The sequence below is a fragment of the Mauremys reevesii genome, linkage group 5, assembly GCF_016161935.1.
Source record: "Mauremys reevesii isolate NIE-2019 linkage group 5, ASM1616193v1, whole genome shotgun sequence".
Taxonomy (NCBI): Eukaryota; Metazoa; Chordata; order Testudines; family Geoemydidae; genus Mauremys; species Mauremys reevesii.
The window spans coordinates 49,983,426-50,010,281 of NC_052627.1; the positions used below are offsets into that span (position 1 = coordinate 49,983,426).

At 38.8% G+C, this 26,856-nt stretch overlaps 1 long non-coding RNA gene across 3 annotated transcripts in view; it reads right to left on the bottom strand.

The window, feature by feature from the left end:
• Positions 1 to 4,929: 4,929 nt before the first annotated feature.
• Positions 4,930 to 26,856, bottom strand: part of LOC120405651 — a 62,648-nt gene continuing 40,721 nt past the window's right edge. For all 3 annotated transcript variants that reach the window (XR_005598745.1, XR_005598744.1, XR_005598746.1), the window contains exons 2-3: positions 23,799 to 23,910; positions 4,930 to 5,027 (exon numbers count right to left, since the gene is read on the bottom strand). This is a non-coding gene — a long non-coding RNA (uncharacterized LOC120405651). The remainder of the gene's footprint in view (positions 5,028 to 23,798; positions 23,911 to 26,856) is intronic.

Below are 26,856 nucleotides of genomic sequence, written 5' to 3' on the forward strand. Positions count from 1 at the left end.
AATTTGTTAGTCTTTAAGGTGCCACAAGTACTCCTGTTTTTTTTTTTTGCGGATACAGACTAACACGGCTGCTACTCTGAAACCTGTCATTACTTCTTTGTGGTCACTACTGGTCCTTATGTGGAATGATGCCTGAAGTTCAGGCATCTGTTTTTTTTCTGGGTATTAGTGACTCCTTCTGCCACTCTGTAAAATGAGTAGTGAAGGTCAGATGTCCTATTAAGTCATTTCAGAGGCACATAAATAGACTTTCTAGGTCTCTGCAAATCTCACAGGTTTCTGTTCTCATGCCCCTTGGGAGAAGAGGACATTTTCTCCCACCAGTCTCTGCCTATAAAAGATGAACCCTCTCTACTAGAAGAGTGCACCAGTTTAACTGTTAAATTTAAAGTTTAGCTGAAGCCAAATTGGTACAACTAATGTTTAAACTGATTTAAGTGTGCACATTGGGGTTCAGCTAAAGAGAGTTTAAAATTGATTTAAACTGGTGCAATTTTCAGTATAGACAAGGTTTTTAATGAAGTTGGTGTTTCAGTTGCCTTCCAGGCATCCATGGCAAGAACTCCCATCCATTACAGAAGGACAAAGATTTCACAAAGGCCACCTATCTGCAGCACACTCACTACAGGATTGGTTTGCATTTGATTAACATTTGGAGCTCTTTTCTTTTCAACCATGAGTGCTAGAAAGCTTTTTAAAATAGTTTCTGCAGATGTTGATTAACCTAATGGAAAGAGGAGGATTGCCCCTCCACCCAGACATGACATTGTGTGCAAAAGGGTATAGGGCTGTGAACTCACATCCTTCACCCCAGGGCACTCATAGGAAGTGAATTTGTGCCTTGTCCTGTGTTGGTGGCACCAGGCATGGCCCAGTGTTAACAGAGGGGTGGAAAATGACAGTGCCAATGAAGGCTCCCTGTATCAGGCCTCTGCTTGTCCGAACTGCTTCCATGTTTAGACTTTAATTAACCCCGCAGGCCAGATGGAAAGAATGGAATGTGTGGCAACTAGTTATCAGTACCAGGAGGCAATTATACAGCCTGCTTGCACCTGGCTGAAGGGAGTGAAACAGAATGACCGGTCAAGAAAAGTTACTAACGAGATGATGTATTTTCTGCCAAGTATGATCTAACCTGTTTAGAGTAATTGCTACTTTATAGTGTATTTGCTGCATGGGAATGAAAGGTGGGGGGAGAGGAGGAGTGTGGGGGTGATGGGAATGCTTAGCTGAAGTTATGTATAAAGAGAGGGAAACCGCTTGTATCGGTGTGCAGGATTTGAGATTGCTGTCTCCCTTGCACCTTATCTGGGCTCAAATAAACCTGGTTTTTGCTTCTCCACCTTGGTGTGTTTATTGGAAGCGAAGCACACCGGGCAACGAACCACTGTTGCTGTCGCCTCGGGCCTCTGTGCCGGCAACACCTGCATAAGGAAAAGGTGAATCAAGAGTTAATAAGACTCCTTGTACCTTCCCCTGTACCCACACAGGAGCCAGGAACAATTTGGTTCTTTATTATGGAAACCTGTGGTTCCTGAATAGAGCTTTTAAATAAAGTGATCAGCAATAAACAATACATCCTTTCAGTTATTTTTAGCTTCATATTAATGTGCACATTGCCCCATTTTTATACTTAAAATAATTACTGCCTTGCTTTCAGAATTGTTTATTCTTCCTGTCTCAGGTTTTGATGTATTTTTCCCCCCATTAATGCTTTTTATAAGCATATTACAAAGTACTCTGAAGGAAAATATATAAAATCAAAATGATATAATTGCATTATAAGATTAGATCACAATCAATTTAGGGATTCTCGTATTACTGCAGAACACCAGTGAGGTTACAGTTTAGTAGCTTTAGATACATTTGCATATTGCTGGCTTTTCATCTAACAATATTATTTATCAATGCTTACAAAATCCCATTAATTTTAGGGGATCTAATAAAGTAAATGTGTAGTATGGGGATAAACTAATCTTCTGAAATATTAGGGACTGTAAAAATGTGTATTCCACTATTTGTGCATTTTTGTATGATTATTTGTTCATATAGTATTCCATCTATCATGATAAAACTGTTACAATTTATAGTTACAGTATTTTATAGGTCAACATCTAAATCAATAAATATTTATTTTCTTTTGAATTGAATCTACATGGTAAGTCTTTGTTTCTAAGCTACTGATATTAGAATTTTCCTATTTTCTTTTTAAAGTATCATTGCGAGTTTTGCCTAAGGACTTCAAAATTTGGCAAAATAAAGAGAATAGTGTTGTATATATAAACAAAATCTTGCAGCTCTATGGCAACATCAGTGAATCCTTTTTCTGTGGGCGTTAACAATGGATAAATAGAGATCAGGGAGAACAAAGGCTAGAGGGCAGAACAATAGTCAAGGATAACAGGAAAGTAGTTTTTTATTTTTATGCTAACTGTTCGCAAAAATCTTAATCTGTTTTTAAGGTGCTGTTCTTGAAAACTACATGTTAAGGTTAAAGCTTGAGACCTTATGAGCTGCAAAAGAGGAAAGCTTGTGGTAATAAGTATAAGAAAGAATTACCTACTAGTATGTGGTGTGGGTATTAGTTCAATGAATAAATTAGAACTCAAATAATCTTGGCACAAAGGTTTTGGAGCTACAGGCCAGAAAGTTACTGGACAAAACACTTTGGCCTTTCACATTCAAGTAAGGGTTGAAGCTATCACTTGACACAGGAACAAGAAGGCAACAAATCTCTTATTCTATAACAAATAGCTTAAGGAGGGATTATAGCAATGGTTAATATCTAAGGTGTTATAGAAGGGGCACCCCTTGGTACTGAACATGGCTGTGCTATGGCCTGCCTCACTTCTCCCCCCCTCCCCCCATGAGGTAACAACAAGGCCACTATAACAGCCCAGTCAAACAGCTACTTTGCAGTAGTCTGTTCCCTTAATAAAGCCTTCTCAAAGGAGCATTTTTACAACAGTTTAAAGTGTCTTACCTCATAGAGCAGATAAAAGTCTCCAGATTTAGCCCCAGCTTCTTCTGCTATAAGGCCCCAGGTTTCTTCCCCACCACATGGGAAAGTCTGCAGTCCTTCTTCCATGGGGGGCTTTTACCTAATTCAGACTCCCCTCCTCTAGAGCTTCCTAAATAGAGCTCTTCTAAGCCTTTTCTTAGGCCCAGTGCCCTTAATTAACTGCCTTCCTGCTACTTAGGCAGTTAAATATCCCCAGGTGGACCTGAGTTGGCTCATTCCCTTCAGCTGAGCCTGGGCATTTGACTCCCCTTAAAAGACCAGCCCTGTGACAGGCTGCCTTTCTATTTCAGTACTGATGTTGGGTTTAACTAGTTATAAGAAACAAGAGATGTTGTTGGAGTAGATCTAGTTTAATTTAAATTCAGTAATTTAAAGAGAGCATTTTGACCTAATATACCTAGAATCCTAAAGATGCTATATGAAACCAAATTCTAATTTAATTCCAGCTATGTATTTTATTCTCTCATTAAATACTTTTTATTAAGGAATACAGAGGAATCTTTTTAGTGAAGGATTTATTTATTTAATTTTGGAGAATAACTTCCGTCTGGACTCAGTCCTGTAAAATCTGAGGAATGTGTTGGTTCCTGCTGACAGGCTATTCTGTATTGTGTAGTTATGCTGCTGCTTTCTTTTTATTGGCATAAAGTGTATTTTGTATGGGTGGCAGGGTGCTTAGAACCTGGGACAAGTTCTTTTTCTTAATATGAAATCAAAGTAAATACACATTAGTCTTACTGGTATTGCTGTTAATTGTGTGGACTGACAAAACTTAAGGCCCTAATCCAGCAAGATGCTACACACAGGCAGACCCCAGGGTAGCTATACATTGCTGCCTGGGTCTGCTCACAAAGAGCAATTTGCAAGACCGGGGCTATATCATCAAAATAAACCTACAGGAAATGACACTAATGCTAAAAATATAAATCCCAGAAAACTGAGCTCCTGATCTTTCCCCCTAAGAGCTCCCTGCTTCCTTCTTTCTTTATCACATGGCCAACACAACTATTTTCCTGTCACTCTAGACCATAATCCTGGCTTTATCTTTGAATCAGCACTCTCTTTTGACCCACAGACCCAGGACATCTCTAAATATTGCTGCTTCTACCTTTAAAAGTTCTCTAATAGACAAGTTTTCCTCTCTGCCACACTTTCAAAACCCTTGTCCAAGTCTCGATCATCTCACCCCATGATGACTGCAGTCTCCCCCTCACTGGCCTTGATGTTTCAACCTCACATCAACAGTTAAATAAAATAATAATTTAAGCTGTGTGTACACTCCTTATTCTGGTTATATTTCACATACTGTGTCACACACTTAAACTTTTGCAGATATTGTAGGAGCCTAACTTTGATTACACTATTAAAGTTAAGGCCCCATTGAGACATTACCTGGGGACAATCTAGACTGCTGAACAGCTGAGTCCCCTCAATTCTCCAATGTGGAGTGCCTTTTACACTGCTCAGTTGTGAGAGCAACCATTTCTGGTCTGCTCACACAGCTTCCAGCATGTAAATTACTCCCAAATTACTATGCAGTGTGAGTTCTGTGGCCAGACACCTTTGAATTACACTGCAAAGCAACACCAGCAAATTCCCAGTCTCAGACTTTTCCCAGAAATGTATGTCCCAGCCCTCTCCTGGAAAACACAAGCTCATAATAAAGTCAGTCATTTTATTCATAGAAAATGATATGCACAAATCCTGATAGAGTATCCCCAAACACTTCAATCCAAGCACACTGGTTTTAATTAAAACATGAAATTGGTTTATTAACTACATAAATATAGATTTTTAAGTGATTACAAGTAATAAGGCATAAAAGTCACAATTGGTTACAAAGAAATAAAAGGTAAAACACAACTAATGCCTAACTTAACAAACTAAGTGAATTCAAAGCAAAAAGTCTCCCTCACCATATACTTCAGCAGTCTTACTTGCTGAATTCTTTACTGGATCTCTTCCTCAGTCCAAAGCTGTTTCTTTGTTCCTGGTGTTGCGGCTGCTGTGGATAGACAGAAAGTGAGGAATGAACCGGGTCCTTTGTTTTTCCTTCTTATATTTTTCCTCTTCTTTGAGAATCATCTCCCTGAGGTTCAGGAGACAGAGGTATGGGTGGGAACCCTCAGCTGTTTCGTCATGAAAATGTAAATCTTCGCCAATATCCTTTTTCTGACAAAGAATGAATGGCCACTTAGTCAGGTGATAGTCCATTTGATTGTGTAGACACCTGGATGAAGCATCAGTATACCTTTTGTTTTTGAGGAACTGGTTTGTGGCTGCTTCCCCAGATTTGAAATGTGTCTTAGTAACATCTTACATTAGAATCTTATAACTTTACATACAATGTTGCCACACATACTTTACCAGGACAATGATGATCAGCAAATCATGAGTTTCCAGAAACCACCTTACAAGGCTTAGTTTGTACAAAATTTATCATAGGCCATATCTACATGTACAGTGCTGAAGTGGCACAGCTGTATTGATGCAGAGTATCTGGTAAAGATGATCTATGCTGACAGGAGAGAGCTCTCTCGTCAGCAAAATAAAACCACCTCTGAGAACCACAGAAGCTATGATGGTGGGAGAGCTTCTCCCACCGACATGGCTGTGCACAGGGATGCTTATGTCAGTGTAACTTATATCTCTAGGGGAGAGGATGGGTATTCACACCCCTCAGTGACATAAGTTTTGCCGACATAAGCTGTAGTGCAGACATAGCCATAGTCTTCAAAAAGGCATGGACATAGGGATACAGACTGTCACACCTATCATTAAATGTCACTCAATTACCCATGTGGCCTTAAAGTGGATAGTATTGCAGACTATTGTTCTCCTTGAAAAATAACACCTCATCAACAAGCATGTGTCATATTTTCTGCCTCTCATCATGAATGACCCATTAAAAGACACACTTAATTCTTATCAATCTGACACGTAAAAGCAAACAAATGTATTTACAAGTGATGATGGGTTATTTAGAATGATAGACATTAAATGTAAAAAAACTGAATACATGAGGAAGTAGCCATCTATTAATTGTTCAGCTTTATAGCCTTTTTCCTTGAAATTTTAGTAAAAGCTAATGCTCTTTCTGTATGTATTGCATAAAAGAAGATTTTTAAAAAAAATAGTGATTCTCCTTCCGAAGTATTATTCTTCTGAAAAAATAATTTTAAACAGTAAGGCTTCTCTAAAGATCCTTTGAGATCTCCTTAATGATTTTACCTAGAACCAGCCACTTTAACAAAGCATCATTATTTCCAGGCAGAGAGTAATCTCCATGCATAACAGTAAAGAAACTAGTGCCTAGCAGGATTTTGTTTTTTTTGCTTGTTTTTAATACATGCACATAAATATATATGTTTGTAGTATGTGGAAAACAAACAAGTCCCCTGACGCTCATACACTAAGAAGAAACTCAACAAGTGAAAAAGGTATCTGTCAGGTATTAATCTTCTGTATTTTGCCATCTGGCAGTCATGAACCTTAAAAACAATATATAAATAAGATCCTTTTCACTGGAAGGGCTTTTTTGTTTGTTTTTGTTTACATTTTTTAATTTTGTGCACAAAGATTTTACCTTTTTCTCCATCCTATCTTATCTCTCTTTCCTCTATACATGTCTTCTTGCATCAAAATTGGAAGAACTGGTGCTTCATGCTCTTTGGTTGCATTAGAATTTGAAATATAGAAAGTTCCCACTTTACATATGATGACTGTTCTTAATATAGAATAATGTAAAGAAATATGACGTATTCAGAATACTTGAAAATATTCATGTCATGTTTGTTTCTTTCTTTTAAGCCTTCCTAACCACTGACTAATTATTATTCAACTCAGTATACACTAATTTTGACCACAGTTCACTGGTTTATTACTGATTACAAAAGGTAATGCAGCTAGATTTCTTAAAAATTGGTATTTTCTTTTATTAGCAATGTATCATAACCTCTCTCTTCACCAACGAACACTATTGGGGTCATAAGCCAAAGGGGTTTTTACTTCTGCAAAACCATGACTCACTATGGATCTCCAGTCCAAATACCAGTAAGCTTTGTGGTGCTTACATTCACTAGCTAGTGTAAAAAGCCTAAATACTCATCAGTCCTGCTTTGTGAGAAGAATTTGGAAACACAGTACCTATCAACACAAATGTTATCAAAGGTTTTCCCCAAAGTCTTTAAGAGTCAGAAATTGGGATAATGAGGAGCTTCAGTTCTGCAGTGGTATTTGACAAATAGGGCAATCTCCTGGATAAACCTTACTGAATTGAATTAATACCTTTGGTGTCCATTGTATTGAAATTGCAATGGTTTGTGTGTTATTGTAGGATTGTATGTATCTTCTCCAGGAGATATGAGTAATGTAAACCTTGAGATATTAGGAACTTCAAGGGACTTTTTGAAATAATGTGAACTTTTAAAATACTTATATGGGTTTCCCAGGAAATCTCTAGAAGGAGGAGATATGCTACTGTAGCTCTTCTGGTTACGTAAAAAAAACAACTAACCTGTTCAAACCTTTGCCTTAGGGAGGGGGCTTATTGTCTGGCTATTTGTTCACTGTCTCTCCAAGGACCTCAAACTGGTTAAAGAACTCCCTGAATTCATGGTAGTTCTTGCTCTGAGCAAAGGGTGTTATGAACTTGAAAGCACAGGAAATTTCTGTCCGGGGTTTGAAGGACCACTCACCTGCCAGACTCCATGCTGGAGTTGGGGTGATTTCTGGTAAGCTTATTAGCACGCATGAAGTTTCTTTTATTGTTTTAATATGTTTTTCTGTAATGCTGTTACCTTAAGAATAAAGTGTGCTTGTTTAGGAAGAGCTGTGTGGTAACTGAACTGTGGCAATTACACTTTGATTGTCTCTGAAGTGAAGGCAAAACAGGTTCTCTTAGGCAGCCTGTCTTTTGCTGGGGATATCACAGTGTAGGCAAGTAGCTGTGCAGGCTGGAATTTCTCCAGTCAGGAAGGAGAGAGACACAGGTCTCCACCCAAGAGAGATGATGTCCGAGGAGCCTGCAGCTTAGCATGGGTACCCATGCTGGATCAAAGAGGGAGAATATAAGTGCAGTTGCCCAGAACTGTGACACAAATTTTGAAGTTGAGCTCCTGCAGAGTTTAGGAGTTTCACGGGACTAAAGCTTGGAATCTGAGAGTACCACATGAACTGAGTGTCAGTGCAATCTCAGGGGACATAATCTAGCTGTGTAAAAATATAGGGATAAATATGAACTGTAATGAGCAGGGTATACAGAAGGGTAGCAGCCAAAGAAGATTTATAAATGCCATAATAGCCAATGTCACAAGGAAAGGAATGGCCCTGCAGTATTGACTGCACCACAACTAATGGTGGGGCAGGATTTGTGTGGGCTTACCCAAAGAAGGACAGCTCTGCTTTGTGGGTGGCGGGTGGGGGCGTAGGGAGAGCGGAAGAAGGTCAGAAACTGCTGCAAAAGGTGCTCGGTGGTCAACTTTGCAGCAAAGACTCAGCCGCCCTCCCCAGGAACGTGCATAAAGGTACGAAACCTGGGTGGGGCAAGTTTCTATGTGAAAGCAGCAAGGAAGCAAGCAGAACAGGAACAGGCTGGGGCTCTAAGGCTTGCTGCAGGACCACGTAGAAGCAGCATGGCCCCAAGAAAGCATGGCTCCAGAAAAGCAGCAAACAGCATTGGAAACAACATGGTTCCAGGGGCATGGAGAAGGGTAAGCTTGGGAAAACAAGGGGGGTGTTACCCCCCTCCCCTGGCCCCAGAGACAGGGAAGGTCAGGCACAGGCAAATTACACAGAAGGGGACAATGCAAAGAAGGGGAACTAGCATCCCCTGCCCCAGGTTCTTTCACCTGCCAGGCAGACTGCAACCAGGGAGAGTGAATTTGCAAGTGAGGTGAAGCAAGCAGCATTTGCCAAGCAAGGAATTCAACCTGAATCATAGAATATCACAGTTGGAAGAGACCTCAGGAGGTCATCTAGTCCAACCCGCTGCTCAAAGCAGGACCAATTCCCAGACAGATTTTTGCCCTAGATCCCTAAATAGCCCCCTCAAGGATTGAGCTCACAACCCCAGGTTTAGGAGGCTAATGCTCAAACCACTGAGCTCTCCTTATTCTTTGGTAAGCAGGCTGAAAGCTGCAATCAGGGAAGGGGACTTGGCAAGGACACAAAATATGCAAGTACAACATAACAAGGAAAGCTCATAGTCACCAACCGTTTTCTGGCTGGCCGGGAAAAAAGCAGTCAGCGTGGTGGATGACTCACCACCTAGGAATGAGAAGTTATAAACATCAGCATGGGTTTGGCTAAGATGTGCAGCAAACGGTCAGTAACATTGTTTCTGAGGTTTTCTCCACAGCATTACAACACTTCCAAAGAAGTGCAGCTTTTCAGAAATTTAGTACAATGTTGCGCTGGGCAGCGGTGTAGTCAGTGGGACTAAACCAAATAGTGCATTATTTGCACAATTTTTGTTTGCAGGGCAAGCTGTGTCAAATGAGTGTTTTCACCTGTTGGACACATTTCAGGCCCTGGTTAAATAGTTGGGGAAACCCCTAGCAAAAGACAAAACAGAAGCCCGCTTTCACAACATTAACCCACCTGAGCTTTGAGCTGAACTTTGCTTTCAGGGTTGTTGCCCCCAGGTGGGCTTTTTGTGCCTGGCTGGCAGTGGCATCGGCTGACATAGCCAGACCACACAATTACATACAGTCACTACACAGATGTAGTAAGACTTGTGGGTGTGGAAAAGTTTTCTAAGTCAATTTAAGGGGGTATCATTGTGGAGGTAAAAATTTTTATTAATTTGGGTCTAACATACAGGTGTGCCGTTGGTGCGACAATATGACAGCAGTACAGGTTATCAATCGCCAAACTTCCAGATTGCACAGGATTGGAAAGTTGGCAAGGGCATTTGTTCTCCAATGCTTAACCTTCAACATCTGTTTTTTCTTCTAAGCACGTGCCGGACATGGATAATGGCATAGCAGATGCCTTGTCTCATTTCCAGTTTGCTGCGGGCTCTCTGGAACCTCAGAATGTCATGTGGTTGGTGAAATGCAAATTTTTTGGCTCCAGCTTATAATTTGTTTATTTTGTTTTCTTTTAAGGGGTTTTGTCAATAGAAGGATCCAGAGAATGGGTCGCCTATGTGTCCCTCCGTTAAGGGCGGCTGCTGCAGTACCAGGTCAAGGACAATGCAGCTGCTGGTGTCCCTTGACAATCACACAAGGAACAATGGTTTTTTTCTCCCCAGTAGGGTTGCTAGCCAAGAGGCCATTTGCAGATGTCTGGGAACCTGATGGGGTTGTGGGGGAGGCAGCCAAACAAATGGCTAGCGCCTCCTTGTGGTGGATGTCCAGTGCAGGTGCTCCATAGGGAGGGCAGCCAATGACCAGATAAATGGCCTGGTAAAGGACTTAAAAGGAGGTACTAGATAAAGAAACAGAACGAGGGAGGGGGTTCGGAGACTCCCATGACTGGTATGGCAGGGAGCCAACCCCCCCCCACATTCTCATAGCCCTCCTTAAGCCTCTTGCGAGGCTGGTGAATAGTAAGGTCCAAGCCATGGGTCGGCTTGGCAACCTGGATGGAAATAAAGTGGGGCTGATGGAAGTCCCAGAGAACTGATGTGAATAAGCATGGATTAAACAAAGGGGGGCGGGCTGGTGAAATCACCGGATAATTTATTAGAATAAGCATGGATTTGCCTGTACTGTACACTTTATCTGCTGGGTAATCCTAGACATCTATATAATAAAGTTGCGGCCTGATTAAAACCCATAACAAGTCTCCTGTCTTTCTTGCGATGTACCCAGACAATCCACTACTGTCATAACCACAGGTGAACATTCCTTTCCCTACTGAAGGTAAATGCACATTCTGCAGAAAGTAGGGGAACTGCAGCACATTACCTCAGTGAAGCTCCAATTCTGCAAAGATTTAAACACCTGCTTATCTTTTAAATATGCAAGTTTATTCACATGTTTAAAGTTGTGTGTGCTCAAATACTTTACTGAATCCTGACCTAGCTATTATCATTCAGCCTAGTTATCCAGGTAATGTATATACTTTGACTTCCATAGACCATTTGGGGAATCAGGAAAAGATGCATCTGCTCATCTGAATCACCAGCTATATAACACAATATTTGTTTAAATAATACAGTAAATTGGAATGAGAATTCTGCTCTACTCATTGGCTTACCCTGGCCAAATCAGATAATGTAACGTCTCTCTGCTTCACTTTCCATATCTGTGAAATAGGGATAATGATACTTTTCATATTTGCAAATCCCTTTCTGACTTCAGACAAAATAACTATATAGAGTAGAAAGCATTATTATTAATCTGGTACAGCATGCTAGTCTTTCAATCTATCAGGATTAAATATACAGAAATTATGAGCATGTGCTAATGGCTAGAAGATGTCTCTTTGATCAGTCACAACTCACTATTCCAATATAGAATATCTGTCAGAGTGTGCTCTTCCTCTCTCTCTCCAATTTTTACTAGTCTTGTGCTGATTCTTAAAGTCAAATTTCTGTGTGCAGAACCACGTGCACAGAAATCAGTCAGTCAAGACACTGATTTCAAAAAGCCAAATAAAAACTACAAAATGAAACGAACAGCCATTTCTCAATTCCCTTTGACTATACACTGTAGTCTCCAAAAATACTGTTAGGATACAAGAGTTGTATTGACTTACAGTATAATACTTAACCAGAAAGTGGGGAGCTTTTAAATCTGCCCACTTATCTCTCTAGTTTTGCTTCTGAAGCATTATGTAGCATTATTTTGAAGCCTCGGTCCCAAGATGATCTTTGTCATTAAATACAATCTAATCCAAACCATTTGTGGCTTCTTTACACATACTCTATTATTATTTCCTCTGTCTGATAATCCATGCGAACTGAAGTTTTTGTTGCTTTTGACGTATTTGTTAACTCTGCTTTAAAGAAGAAAGGGAGCATGGGCAATGAAGGCTTATGGAGAAATTACCTACTCTTGCCAATAAACTACTAAGAAAAAGCTGGTTTACAAGTTAAGAAGATCATGATGCCAGCACACAATTTAAAACTAATGGTTTTATAGGCCAAAGCCACTAGTGGGCCATCCTTATCCAGCAGCGTGAATAGGATTATCCTTGCAAACATTCTTGTAACATAGAATTAAACTGTCAAGTTTGCTTGCCTGCTGCATGGACATATGCTCAAGATGAACGCAAGTTCAGGTCAAGTGCAATATTGCTCCATCTGTTACAATATTGCACATTATTCATATAAACATAAAAACTAAAAGAAAATAGTCGTCACAAATTGAATCACTGCTTATTTCCGGATATTACCTGCATCAGCCCTAATCAGAATTATTAATTCAAACTGAAGACACACTGACAATTATTACATAGAAGGTGCTTTTTTATTTAAATTTTTGAAAAGAACTGTATATTTTGGATTTTTAAGCTTCTGAAAAGTTCCCTAATTTCAAGTAACATTTACCTACCCTCCAAACCAATTTGGTGTCTCCTCCATTTTATTGCTGAAAGTTATTAATATTAGAAATAAAGAAACATGAAACTGAGGTATAGGATGAGTTATTTATGCTGAAGTAATGAATATAACATGGCAGTGTAAGTTTTTCACATGAATAATTTTGTGTCCCTCACTTTGGGTCTTTGTCCCATTCTTAGCCCCAAAAGCAGGAACACAAGTGTTTCTATTCCATTCTGTGAGGGTAAATTAGTACCATTTGTATGTTTGAGATGGAAGATCTCTTTGTAGCTGCAAGACTGGGAGCTTCCAGTGAAATCCAGCTCCTTAAAAAGATATCAGCGGAGGGTGTCACCTGGTCCCAGAAGACCAGGATGAGTCAGGCACCTTTGATGTTTTGGCAGAGGGGTGAAAAGAGAGAGGAAGGATGATTTCAGAGTTGCTAAAACTCAAAACACAGCCTAAGTCTGATAATCAGAGTAGAGCATTTGGTTTCTAATGAGAACTGTGACAAACCAAGTGTATTCCACATGAAAGGATTCCTGCAGCATTCATCCAGCCTTCCTAAAGACATGCTACTGGCTCCATAGTGAAGATTATCACTGGATTTTCCATTTGACAGGCATTTTTCACTTCTCTAGTCCAACGCATTTACTTGCTTAGGAAACAAAATAGAAATCATTCCTCACAGAGTCCATGGAATATGAGGCTATTTTCGGCTGGTGGCATCTGACTCAGATGATGAAAATGAACATGCATCAGTCTGCTCTGCTTTGGATCATTATCGAGCAGAACACATCATCAGCATGGACGCATGTCTTCTGGAATGGTGGTTGAAGCATGAAGGGACATATTAATCTTTAGCGCATCTGGCACATATATATCTTGCAATGCCGGCAACAACAATGTCATTCGAATGCCTGTTCTCACTTTCAGGTGACATTGTAAACAAGATGCAGGCAGCATTATCTCCTGCAAATTGTAACCAAACCTCTCTGTCTGAGAATTGGATGAAATAGGACTGAGTGGACTTGTAGGTTCTAAAGTTTTACATTGTTTTATTTTTGAATGCAGTCATTTTTTGTACATAATTCTACATTTGTAAATTCAACTTTCATGATAAAGAGATTGCACTACAGTACTTGTATTAGAAGAATTGAAATATACTATTTATTTTGTTTTTTACAGTGCAAATATTTGTAATCAAAATAAATATAAAGTGAGCACTGTATACTTTGTATTTGGTGTTGTAATTGAAATCAATATATTTTTGAAGTGTAGAAAACATCCATGCCACTCATTAACTACCACTCTAGTGTTGGCCTGGTATACTATTGCCCTGGGACTTCAACCTCCCTGGCCACACAATAGCAGATCTTAAGGTGGCCATCCTGCTGCAAAAAAACTTCAGGACCAGACTTCAAAGAGAAACTGCTGAGCTTCAGTTCATCTGCAAATTTGACACCATCATCTTAGGATTAAACAAAGACTGTGAATGGCTTGCCAACTGCAAAACCAGTTACTCCTCCCTTAGTTTTCACACCTCAGCTGCTTGAAGAGGGCCTCATCCTCCCTGATTGAACTAACTTCGTTATCTCTAGCCTGCTTCTTGCTTCCATATATATACCTGCCCCTGGAAATTTCCACTACATGCATCCGACGAAGTGGGTATTCAGCCACAAAAGCTCATGCTTCAAAACGTCTGTTAGTCTATAAGGTGCCACAGGACTCTGCTGCTTTTACAGATCCAAACTAACATGGCTACCCCTCTGATACTTGACAACACATAATGCCACTTGATGTAATTATGCAGCACCACAATGCCAACAAATCACTTTGAACAACATACATCTTTGATAAGTCCATTCACTTAGATAGTCTTACATGTGGAGTGTATTGGCCCAGTGATACATGGCTAGTAAAGCCCCATGGGATGCCTGGTTTGTAACTTCTACTTATAGCAGATCCTTTTGTATACTCTGGTCAATTTCTCCTCCCTATGTAGCCCAAATATAAACTCTCCAAGCCTGAACTGGAAGATCTGGTAGAAAATAAAATAATTCTTGTTGTGTCTCCATGTGGTTAACCATAAGTGCTTTGTATTCAACAAACAAGAATCTGAATATCTTAATAAAATAATTTGCTAATGATATGTAAATAGATCCAGGCATCTGTAATTTGTAATTCCTTTCCCATTCTTGCATATTAAATCATCAACTTCTTTTTCATTCAAATCCCTCCAAAAAGCATACTTGTTCCAAACTTTTCAGTGTTAATTGCAACAAAAAAACATATTTTAAAAATAAAATCTGTAATGCTCAACACATTATGGAAGACACTTAAACTCTACGGTGATGAGTGCAGTAGAGGAACCTATATAGCACAGAATATTTTGTTGATCTTGACTTACATTATGAGTTACCCAGTTGTTTTTGTGTGTCCAGTTTAGGCCTTGTTCCTACAAACATTTGAATATATACATAACTTTTCTTGCATGAGTTGTACCATTTATGCCAATGGAACTATTCAAAGTTACATAAGTGTTACATTTGTTTGTGGGTCAATGCCTTAAATTATTCACTGATAGACAATCATCATAAAAAGTAATACTATTTTAAATGTTTGTTATACTTGCAAAAAATTTAGAGTTACATCTTTTACCGAATATGATACCAGTTATTCACTGTTCTCAATGTGTCTTGTACAGTTAAATTTATACAAAACCATTTTCTCCCATTTGAAGAATTCTTTAGTTTCTTCTTTACAGATTACCAGTGTGTTCCAGTACATTTTATCTCTTCAAAGGAAAATAAGGAACAGTGAATTTACATAATCATCATCAAAGCCATTTTAAGCATTACTGAATGCCATTAAGAACAGTTTGGTAGCTTAGAAGTTAAGTTGCAATACATCATATTTCACAAATATGTTCACAATGAAAACCTTCCAAAGAGCAGAAGTGCATGAATGTGACCTATAATATGACCTCTTAGCAAAACAATAATGCAAAGAAAAGAAAATGGGGAAGATTAGGTTCCTTAGATAGCATATAAAGGAACAGAGTAAAGAAAAAAAGACACCTCCCACGGTTTAATTCCATAGCAATTTGATTGACTATGGAATTAGTCTACAATCTCAGAAACGGAAATTATACCAAGGATGAATTTGGCTTATGTTGCTTCATTAGTTTGCGTTATAAGAGTGTGCTGTGAAATCACATATGTTCATCTCATTGGTCACAATGCACTGGTAACCTTACAGGTAGAGCTCTGCGCGGATACAAAATTTGTATCTGCATCTGAACCGCAAAAATGGTATAAAGTGGATTTCCATAGACTTGCAGGGTTCTACTTACAGGCCACATTTAATGAAACAACATATAAACATACAATTTTACAAAAAAACAGTATACTTTCTAAACAGGATGAAAAGTAGACAGTTTGTATGAACATAATTGTTTTAGTAATGAGATTACTAAAATGCAAATTGATCAGCAGCAGATGTGTGAAAATGGCTAACTATTATCCATGTGAGCTTAAAGGTGTAGCAGTTTGGAAATTAATCTTCACTATATATAATGGTTCTAATTCTTTTCCAGTCAAAAATCAATGGTGCTTTTGTCATTGACATCAGCATGACCTAGTAACAGATATCCCTTTTTTTCCATCAATATACGGCATATTTTTAGTTATGACTTTCAGACACATATGATTATGACTATGTCAGGTTGTAATAGTCATGCCATAACCATGATGTTTCTATATTACATTCATATATGTTGGCACCCTAAAGCACATCCCCCAGTATCTTTTACACTTTATTGTGAACAATCCCTTGCATATTAGCTGGTTACAGTAGTGTAAGCAATGATGTAAAGGCTGGGTGACTGGCCTTAAACTTGTACAGCATGTTAATGAATGCTGTTAGGAAGATTTTCCAGCTTGGACGTTGTCCAAGGACAAATGAGCCAAAAACAAACAAGCCAGCCATTAGTTTCAATGTATGCTTCTGGTCAGTTTGCATTTAGTACCGCTTATAAGATAGTTAAAAGGTCACTGTCTTCTTAATTTTTTAAAAATTGACTATTAAAAATAATCGAATGCACCAACCTTTAAAATAGTGTGGCATGGAATTGGAAAAAATTCTTTGAAATTTGTTATATGTTTTTTCTGCCCCCTTGCTGATATTCAATAAATAATAATATGTACTGCAGTAGAGCTAGAAGCCCCATTCAAAGATCAGAACTAGAATTAGACATTCAATACACAAAATAAAAGCTTTTGATCAAGGCACAAATGGGCTGGGAGAATTAGTGGTTCTCACTATAACACAAAGTGCTGTCAAATGCACTAAGAAAGAAAAAAAATGGAGAAAAAATGTTTTCCACTAACTTATTTCAGATATACTCATCTTCAGTGTTATTTGTAAATACAGTAGATATAACATACTCAGACAGAAGTGTCATTTTCAAGTTGACCCTTTATTAAAAGATGGGTTACTTTTTCTTTTTAGATATAATGCTGTTTGTTGAGATAAAAGAAGTGCTGTCTCTAAAATGAAAGGCTCAAAAATGAAAGGATTTATAGATCCAAAATAATAAGCATAATTAATCCCTTATTTAACTGGAGCTCCACCAGGGATAAATTTGCCCAATTAACTTCAGGCCAAATGTTTGTTCATGTTTATTACAAAACATAATGACTAATTGATTTATTAAAAGGTTATATACTGTGCCCAGTGCATCCTGAATCTCCTTTTTAGACGAGTTGAACGTCATTTTGATCCTTTAGCACAAAGGCTTCTTTTGGTGATGGGTAAAATGTAAGTGGCACCTGGTAACATTATTTGCTAAAAGTTCTACGCTATGAGCCTTCAGTTTAAATCAGATTTCACAGCACAAAAGGGATTCACAATAGTATTAAGAAATCCATTTTTAAAACCGCCAGTGATTCAGAAAAGGCAGTCAATAACATGGTGCCTGAGAACAGATGCATTATTTTATTTTAATGGAATGTAAAGCCAAAATTGAGGAATTTATAAAACAAAAACCTCCTAAAAAGATGTCTTTGAGGCATGTTATTAGAACCCTTCTGAGCAACAACTTTAAATTGATAAGATCAATAATATGCTTAAAATATTACTTTAATTTTCAGAAGAAATAAGCTGGTATTTTCAAAAAGCTCAATTTCTGGCTGCAGAATAAGTTAAGCAAAACATTTTTTTTAAGATGAGACAAAATGAACAAGAAAATAGTGCATATAATAGAACAGGAAGGAGAAAGAAGAGGGAGGAAATAAGGAAAGAAAATGTGGAGAAAGCCAGAGAAAAGAAGCAAAGAACTATTGTTGTGAAAGGAAAAATGAAAGGGAAAGGGAAGAAAGCAGAACAGAGAAATATGAACATAAACAACCATAAATGGATAGTATGCGAAGAGAAGGGGGGGGAAGCAAGAAGTAATTGAAAAAAAAACACTTTCAGATATACTCAAAACATATCACTTTGATGGGGATATTCTTTGTAATAAAAGTCTTAACCAGTATTTAATAAGTCTAATTGATTATAAATAATTTTGTATGCAATACCTCCTATAACTCACCTTACAACAATTCCAAATATATACTCCAGATATGACTCTTAGTAGTAAAGCTACCTCTTTTCTAAATGTTGTAATTAAAACACAAATTGGCAAGAGCATTTAATTTGTGCCATTTTTGTTGTTGGCATTTCTAACATGCTCTAATTTGGCATTTCTAATGTGCTCGCGCATCAGCCCCAATAGTGACAGGCTGTACCTTGCAGTTACAGCACCTAGCACCCAAAGTATTTATTTATTCATTTTCATAACTGAAGACTTCATAATGTATACAGTGGTAATATGTAACTTCTGTATTAACTTTGTGATATTGTGACATGTCACATTATATTTTATTCAGTGGACTTACTGCATAACTGTTTATGATAGGTTGCAACATGAGATAACTCGTATCATAAATTTGGTACTGGAGTAACGCTGAAACCCCCTAAATTCATGAGTGAGACTGATATTTCACATGAGATTTTTAGGAACAACACTTTCGTGTTTCAGTGTATAAAATGCACCTAACTGCAAAATTTCAGGGACAAAGTACAGAAATGAAAACAACAAATGACTTTTAAAAACAACCCAACTTGGAAACAAGTTCTCTCACCTAACCTTCTAGCAAAAACCTTTCACCATGTACCAAACCTCATGAAGTTCACTCTTTGCTGGATCAGATGGGGAGGTGAAATCCAGAGGTCCTCCACTGACAATGCCCTGCCTTCATCCCCTCAACACTGTGAACTTCAGCATGTCAGCTGATCCTCTAACTGCTATGGTAGGAAGCTAACTAACAGACTGACAGGACTAGCAGTACAGGGCTTTATAGATCTAAATCAACACCTTCAGCCGCACCCAGAAATGACCAGGAGATTAACAGTTGTAGAAAATTGGTGAAAGAAGATTCCAATCAAATAGGCAACCAGCTGATGCACTAGCCGAAGCTTTAGAGTAGTCTTCAAGGGTAGCATAGCTAATACCATGGAGTGTACATTGTAATAATACAAGGTGTGGATAAGCATGGCAAGAGCAAGCTCAGAAGGAAATGGTCTTATATAGTATTTTTATTTTTCCTTGTAAAAATAAAAAAGCAGTGGCTCTGTAATTTCTGTGATGTGAAAATAAACCTCAGAGAAATTTCTCAACAATCATTTAAAAAAACAAAAGAATGCAGATAATACTCAAAGTAACTTCTCTTTCTAATACACGTGAGCAGCACGTATGAAGCTATTCTTACTTGCATTGGGAGGATATGTTGCCATTTGAACTTGACATTTTTAACAATTCCCCTCCCCCTCCATATCTTGTGCAAAATCAGTTCAAGCATTATGCAACTGCAAGGACTTTATCATTTCAAACATTTTTTCATATTATGAAATTTCTAACAAACCATATTTTCTCAAGGGCCGTCATTACCCATCCCTATCGGTATGTTCCGGGCCTCATATCACTATGTTCTCTGATTTAATACTGTTTTCTCCTGTAGCAGCAACCAAAGGTATGCAGGATAACTACATGAGGAAAGAACTTTCTAAGTGTGTGTGCAGACATAAATCAGAGTTGTGTGATGAAATGACTGCCTCAATTAAGCAGAGCCTAATGTAACATAAATGCAGTTTAGAGGAGTTCATCAAAATTGTCTGAAAATTGAGCAGGCTATAACTCATATTCCCTTTTTGCAAGTGCAGAAGTATTAAAAACATCATTTATAAGGGTCAATGTTACAATCCTATCCCTCTCTCTTTTCTTCTGGGACAATTAGTCACTATATGGAGGTTCAGAGCAGAAATATAATTTTTGAACTATACTGTAATTTTACGATTACTTTCATTTAAGATCCTCACAGAGCCTTGGGATGTTGCTGATTTTTCACTGTGCCTGGTCACTTAGACTGCAATCGTTGCTAGGAGAACTTTCTACCCTCTTCACCTAACCAGGAAACAGTGCTGTTTCTTCTCAGACAAGGATCTTGTCATTCTGATCTTTGCTCATCTTCTGTTTAGACCACTGCAACTCATTCTATGTGGAGATGAACATGACTATCACCATAAAGTTAAAGTCCACATATCACATTACTATCTAAAAATCACACCGTACCTACACTTCTCTAGCTACACTTGCTACCAAGACTGAATTTAAGAACCTAGTACTGGTCTCAAAGGCATTTCTGGGTCCAAGTTACTTCTCATTTATGATCCTCCAAGACAATTATCCTCTGCCGAGATGCTTCAACAAATGCTCAAGGGCCTGGGCACTTTCTGAAGCCCAAGTAAAGAACTCAGTGAAAACCCATCTCTTTTAATAAAGCCTCAACCCAATAATAGCACATTCTCAAGACCAACCCATGTTTGTGGAGATGGGTGGGGAGGACATAGAAGGCAAAATAGAAAAAAGAAAAGTGAAAGGCAATTAAAACCTATCCGAACAAAAGGAGCAAGAATGGCTGTAAATATTAACATTTACAGCACAATGACATGTGCTTTACATTAAATATAAAGAACTAATTCATGCAGATATGTACCTTGAGAGGTCATCTAGTCCAGTCCCCTGCACTCATGGCAGGACTAATATTATCTAGACCATTCCTGACAGGTGTTTATCCAACTTGCTCTTAAAAATCTCCAATGATGGAGATTTCAAAACCTCTGTATCCAATTTATTCCAGTGCTTAAACACCCTGACAGTTAGGAAGTTTTTCCTAAAGTCTGACCTAACTCTCCCTTGCTGCAATTTAAGCCCATTGCTTCTTTTCCTATGCTCAGAGGTTAAGAAAAACATTTTTCTTCCTCCTCCTTGTAACAACTTTTACATACCTGAAAACTGTTATGTCTCCTCTCAGTCTTCTCTTCTCCAGACTAAACAAACCCAATTTTTTCAATCTTCCCTCATAGATCATGTTTTCTAGACCTTTAATCATTTGTGTCACCTTTCTCTGGACTCTCTCCAATTTGTCCATATCCTTCCTGAAATGTAGCACCCAGAACTGGACACAATACTCCAGTTGAGGCCTAATTAGCATGGAGTAGAGTGAAGAACTACTTCTCATGTCTTGCTTACAACACTCCTGCTAATACATCCCAGAAGGATGTTCACTTTTTTTGCAACAACATTACACTGTTGACTCATATTTAGCTTGTGGTCCACTATGACCCCCAGGGTCTTCCAACCCTGATGTAAAAGGCAACCCTAATTTGACGACAAATTTACTTTTACTTGGGATGATTTGTATTCTGCTCCAATTACTGAGTGGTAGGATAGTACTTCTTGTATGGAAAGAGAGCAGTTTTGCATTTGCACAGTTGTTTGCACACTCACAGTCAGCTCCACTGGCATGGCAGTATCACACCAAATATTCCCTATTCCGTTTTGCAGCTCATTTAGAACCAGATTCTGCCACTGTCTTACATGTTGAGTGGCACCTAACTCTGCAAGTAGGCCAAAAGTATCAATAACAGTGACAAAATCTGGTACTAAATAAAAGATGGGCTACCTAGGCTCACAGAATTTTCTACATCCTGACCACTGATTCTCCTTAAAGCACAGTTTGAGAATCACAGGTATAAATAATCAGGACTCTAAATCATCTACCACCACCATCACAGCATTTAAGCAACAGATTTTGTTTCCCACCATGGCATGGTGACCAGTTTATAAGACATTCACACAAGATAGGATGTTTTTTAGTTAAAAGTAATCCAAATACACTGTCTATAATCCAGAAAGTGGTTGAAATTATTGCTCTTCATCTAGAGCTTTAATGAATATTTCATTTTTTAGATATTGGCTTCAAATGGCTCTGAGACATACTCATGCATGCAGACTTTAAAACTCACACGCACACACACATTGCTATGCCTTAGATAATACAAGCAGAGGGAAAGGTTTTATCAATGTACCAAAAATCCAGAATAAGCATTTGGAAAATTGTGTGTTAGTTTTTCTCTAACACCAAGTTGCAAGACAGGGAACAGAAAGTTACTTCTAGCCCTGACATCATTACTTACATTATCATCTCTGTCCTCACTAGGAGTAAGCAGAGGTACTGTCTGCAATGAGTTAAAAAGGAAAAAAATGATTTGCCCCAAGTATGAGAAACACAGCTGAGCACATTCAAACAAGCTCAAGTGCCTGGTTCATGTTTGGATTGCCTCTCAGAGTTTCTCATGGACAATAGTAGCAATTTAGCAAAAGCACTCAGGGATCCCAGTGTTGCTTCCATCTAGTGCTTTGCTCAATTTCTAATTTGATCTGCTTGGCTTTCTTAACAATGACTGAAGTGATCACCATTGTAGGTATAGTACACAATAATAACCACTGATGAATGGTCAGACTCTGCCAGAATTAAAAACAATAAAAAAATCTTCCACTTCAACAGTAATCAAGAGATATAATTATATAATAATAGAATTCTAATGCATTGTTCATCATTCTGAAGCAATCACTGAATACACTGAACCCAGCAACACTGAAGAGCACACTATAAATGACAAGGAGGGAGAATAATTGTTTAGAGTGGCCTAGAGGTGTAGCTAGAATTAATGGGATGAGACCAAGCATAGGCAAATTTAGACTGAATATCACCAAACATTTTTTGTAATGAAGAGTTCTATTACATGGTGGAACAGCCGCTGAAAGGAAACAATTCTTTTATTTGTGTGTCAGCACACAAGAATATATAGTAGGAAACAATTCTGTACCAGTCAGATAGAAAAGGTGACCTGAGGATGGTCTTGTAGTTATGGCCCTGGATTGGGAATCAGGGGTAATGCTGGCTGGAAAACAAAAATTCCATTTCAGGAACAATTTTTGAGGTTCAAAGCTTATTTTCAATCTGCATTAGAATGAATATGAGACCCTTCTGGTTTTTTTGGCTGACATGAGAGAGAGATATCCCCACCCCTGTGGTGAGGGCACTTGCCTGGGGTATGGGAGACCTAAGTTCAAGTGGTTGCTCTGTCTGATTCAAAGCTTGGGCATAACCACTGGGCTATAGAGTCTGTCTCTTTCTTTCTCTCACACATACACACACAGGAAATTCCATCAGGGGATGTGAGAAACCTTCCCAGTGACAGTTTAATCAAAACCAATAAATTTCTGAGAAATGTTTCCATTTTGACAAATCAGCATTTTCCAGTGAAAAAACGTCAAAAAATTACCAACCAACTCAGCTCAGAAGATCTGGCTTTAAATTTTCAATTCTGCCACAAACTTCTTGTGTGACTCTAGACAAGTCATTTAGCTCCCTGTATGCAAAGTTCTACATCTGCAAAATTGGGATAAAATCAGGGCCGGTGCAAGGATGTTTCGCGCCGTAGGTGAAACTTCCACCTTGGGCCTTCCCCCGTCCTCGAACTGCTGCCCTGAGGCGCCCCCACCCATGGCAGCTCCCCCCTCCGCCCTGAGGCGCCCCCTGCAGCAGTTCCCCACCCCCCACCCTCCGCCCTAAGGCACCTCCCCTGCCCCAGTTCACCCCTGCTCTGCCTCCACCCTGAGCACGCCATCGCTGCTTCACTTCTCCCACCTCCCCTTACTTGCTGCAGGCGGCCCTCTCCAGCTCCCTCCACCTAAATGCCGGCGGCGACCGGGGCAGCCCAAGATCCGGCCGCCACGGTTGCTGCTGAAGCAAATGCTGCCCCCCAAATCCTAGTGCCCTCGGCGACCACCTAGGTCACCTAAATGGTTGCACCAGCCCTGGATAAAATACTTACTACTTGTCTGTTTCCTCTGTTTAGACTGTAAACTCTTCAGGGTGGGGTCTTCTACTATATGATTATACAGCAACTAGTACAAGGGTCATAGTCTTGGTTGGGGTTGTAGGTGCTATTGTAAGAGAAAATAAATAGAGATTATCTACTAGACTGAAATGAACCACACAACAGGCTGTGCTTTTGTTTATATGAGAAGTGCACCATTGGTCTACTAAACATTTTTCTATAGCTTATTGTTCTTGGAGTATGATACAATTTTAAAAGTTTATAAAAGAAAACATACTTATTAATTCTAGTTTTGTATGATGGTTTTCTTTTTTGGGAGGTGTGAGGTAAGGTATACAAACTATCCTTCTGCTATGAAAAATACTTCTTAGGGATAGGATAAGAAGGTGCACAAATGCCACAGTGTTTGGTGGGTAAATAGATCAGACATATTTAAAAATGCAGAAAATATTACAGACAAATATTTTAATACTATTTGTATGTATTTATCATTGATTTAGGTTCCCCTTCCTCCTTCATCCATTCTCACATGTGCTAGGCTGCCCTTTCCATACCAGGTTACGGTCCAATAGCTACCCTTAATTCATTCTTTATTATAAAGCCTGAGTGGGCATGCCACCTGGAGGAGAAGTAACCACATTGCTTCATAGGAAAATTCCACTACCAAAGAACTAACACCATTTGGCAATACTGAAAAAAACTGCTGGGCTTTATTTAAATTAACTTTTACTGGTGAAACTGAAAGCCCAGTTGATACCCATTGATCTGTGCCCAGAGGGGAATTTTCTAATTCTGATTTCTGACTGCAGCTCAGACAGATGGTGAGACTACCATAATATACAGAATCATGGTCTGTCTTAAACATGCAGCATTAAAAGAAAACAGCTACAATTACAGACACAAGCAAATATGCTTCCATGCAACTCATATTTAATTTCTGACTCCTTTGTTTATCGGGTATCACACCTTATTCACTACAGAGAGATGTAGTGGTTGAAAAATACACTGCAAGTCAACCTCACTGCAGAAGGGGAAGGACTACCAACATTATAGCAGTGTTTTGCCTGGACTCAATGGTAAAGATGTGCAAATAATGGATTTTTAGTTTACTGAAAGTTTGGGGGTTGAGGGTAGGAATCCAGAAAAAAAAATCCTAATAAACTGAAAATAGAATTTGTCTAAAATTTAATTTCAGGATTATTATTTTTTTACCTGAAATCATAGATGATGGAACTAGGGATACTGGGGGTGCTGCCGCATCCCCTGGTTTGAAAAAACCCAGATACATGGTTTACATCTTCAGCACCCCCACTACAAAAATTGTTCCAGCACCACTGCCTGAAACAAAATTTTATTTTTACTTTTATATTTTAATAAAAATGTTTAGAAATTTCCTTCAAATTCAAAGTTATTTTGAACCAAAAAATTAAACTTTTCATTAATACCCTCTGCCCCAGAACATACTACCACTCACACAATTTGGAGAGACTGACATGTATTCACAAAATGTTTTGGTATTGCCAAGTCTGCATTTTTCCCTGAAATGCTGGGCTATTTGTGGTTCCAGTGAACCTTATGAGCAGTGGGCAGTCAGGGAAGGAGTGGGTAGATAAGGGTAGATAAGGACCAGGGGACATTAAAATATTACATTGGAAAATATAATTCAGGCTGGTCTGAATTACATTTCCATGCTCTCTCTCCTGCACTCTTTATAAAGGGATTCTTGGAGACAGACACTAGAAGGAGAAAGTCTCAGAGCCCAGCTTCATTGACGTCATGCTGTGAGGGAGTAGTAAACAGGCCTGGAGAGGAGGCCCTCAGACCCCAGGGGAAGCTTAACAATACCTGTGAATTCCCTAGGTGGGTAGGTGAAGAGGACAACTCTGCCTCCCTCACAAGGAGAACTGTACTGAGATCCCCTCCACAGCAGCTATTTGCATGGGGTTTCCTGCAAGAGGGGATGATTGAGTCCTGATTTAAGAATTGCTACAGGCATCCCAATTTTGTTTTAAAAGGATGGGAAAAGAGAGATGGATGATGGCAAATTGGATGAAAAAAAAAGAAGATAGAAATTAGATCTGGAAATGGGTCAAAAAAGAACAAGAGTGGAAATTAGCAAAGAGAAAAGTGGTCATCTTTAATTTGAAGGGGGAGAAACTAATGGAGTAGAGAGGATGAATACTGGTATTTTGTGGGGGTGGGTTGTTTTGGGGAGGGTTTTGAAGAAGCAGTCCCAGATGTGCATGGCTGGCAGTTGGCACATAGCTGTGGCTTCACTTTCAAAAAGGAGAAATGAATATTCACACACTGAACTTTGGACAATTAGGATGTGATTTTCAAAACTAGCCATATAGATGTTGGCATGGATGAGTGACACCTACAATTACCGCAACTGCACTAGGTGGGTTATTTTGTTTGCAGATTCACCAGGTCTTGGCTATTGATCAATTACTGTCTATCAGTTCATGCAGTTTACCCAAATTGTGCAAGCAGATGTGATTATATTTTATAAATAAATGCATCACTTAATTTTCAAAAGGTGCTAAGCATCCACAATTCCCATTTGGTATTTCCAAGAATCAGGCCACATAGATCTTGTCACAAATTGTTTATAAATTTAAATAAGACAAGACAAATGACAATATATGACATTTAGTAATTACATGTCAAAACTCTGACAATCAGGCTAAAGGAACGTGAGCTTTCACCAAAATTTAAAAATATTTAATATTAGGTGCTATTTGTATAAGTTACTTTTAGACTTATATCATCCTTCATTTCAAAGCACTTAAATTTTATAGTGGAATTTGTTTTCCTTTACCCACTGTTGAAATACAACCACATCTACAGTAGAGTGGAGCAGCTGCCTAACAGCCCACAGTGCTTAGAGAAGGTAATGAAGAAAATACTCTACCCTACATAGATAGGCAGGATGCAACTACTCAAATTGACATTTGGTCAGAAAAACTGGGCTAATGCCCTTAACTCCTGCAAAAAGTGTCCAAGACCAAGTGTCATGACCTCAACTACAGTCATCATCGGAAATGTAGAA